Here is a 1,509-nt window from a genome sequence, read left to right on the forward strand (position 1 = left end):
GCGTGTTAGTATTATATATAAATGGCTCTCCTTAATACTCTTACTGTTGAGAGAACTGAAAAAAATTGACGCTATCTAAAGATTAATCTTGTAATCTTTTTTAGTCGACACTTGTGACCTAGTTATATCACACGACCATCCTGAGCAGTGAGTGTGTGGGTGATCTGAGAGCAGCGCCACCACTACCACCGCTTTGATCACTACCACCACTTTCACCGTCACTACCACCACTACCACTGTCACTACCACCACCCATCACCCCACAACATCTGGAAACAGCGTCCGCCACCACAGAACACTACTAGCACCTGGGTACAGCGTCTATCAACACCTGGGTACAGCGGCTATCAACACCTGGGTACAGCGTCTACCAACACCTGGGCTCAGATTCACATACAAAAAATATCGTCACCTTATTGTCTATATTCCCTCAGCTGAGCATGTGAGAACACAATTACCTTACCCTGTACTGTACCAGCTTCAGTAGATAGTAAAATACACTCCATGATGGCGACGAATTTGCTCTCAGACTCGGCAGTAGCTAGACGGAGAATCTTTGAGAATCTTTCTCCTGTGTTTCTCGACCTACATATCGGATCAACGTAATTAATTATAGGCATGAAATTAATGTATCTTTTACACGCTCGGGTAGAGTCGGGCGCCTCATGCATGATTCTGTTGGACGCGAAGGTCAACTGGTCAACTTGTCGCGTAACTTGAGATTATGATTCTGAATAAGTTTGATGACTTGATCTACTTGAGGCTCTTAACTGGTCGAGTGAGATACTTAAGTGCCACAGTAGATGATGACTGTTTGTCTAAGATATTTAACTGGACGATTGAAACTGTTAAATAGTATTTGTACCAGTTACAGTTGATGATTACTGGTCATCTACTGTAGATACAGTGGGCAGCATCATGACTGTCAGCTTTAGTCAGGTGACGAGAAATAACAATAAACAGACGATGACTTGTTCGCAGCACATAACCATTATCCCAAAAATTCTTCCCATGCCGGGAATCGAACCCGGGCCTCCTGGGTGAAAGCCAGGTATCCTAGCCACTAGACAACATGGGAATATACTTTTTGATGACACAATCAGATAAAACACTCGCTCAGATTTAACACACACTCATTATTTGCCACTACAAGAGTCAGAAGGGGTAAAAAAAATTGCACAACTTTCTAAAAAAAAATTGTTTTTGTATTTCTTTATTTTCTGGCTCATCTAGACACGACTTGACATAACAAATTCTTTCTTTGGTCGTCCTCACTGAGAAAGGCGGTACAAGTTTAGAATATTCGTCCTTCAGCTGATGTCTCAGGAGCCGGAGGTGGTAAATAATGAGAGTGAGGAAAGACCTGTTCCATTCACTTCTGTACCTGAGTGTTTGTTGTGTTAGATTATTTTTACTTATTTTTAATCGTGTGTGTGTGTGTGTCTGTTAGTGCATGCATGCATGCATGCATGTGTGTGTGTGTGTGTGTGTGTGTTAGCTGCATGCATG

General features: G+C 42.2%; 1 non-coding gene across 1 annotated transcript; it reads right to left on the reverse strand.

Annotated features, from left to right (window-relative positions):
- Positions 1-1,006: 1,006 nt before the first annotated feature.
- Trnae-uuc lies at positions 1,007-1,078 on the reverse strand. Its single transcript has one exon. It is a non-coding gene; the product is annotated as a tRNA-Glu (tRNA).
- Positions 1,079-1,509: the final 431 nt, after the last annotated feature.

The sequence above is a fragment of the Homarus americanus genome, unplaced genomic scaffold, assembly GCF_018991925.1.
Source record: "Homarus americanus isolate GMGI-L3 unplaced genomic scaffold, GMGI_Hamer_2.0 scaffold7626, whole genome shotgun sequence".
Taxonomy (NCBI): Eukaryota; Metazoa; Arthropoda; class Malacostraca; order Decapoda; family Nephropidae; genus Homarus; species Homarus americanus.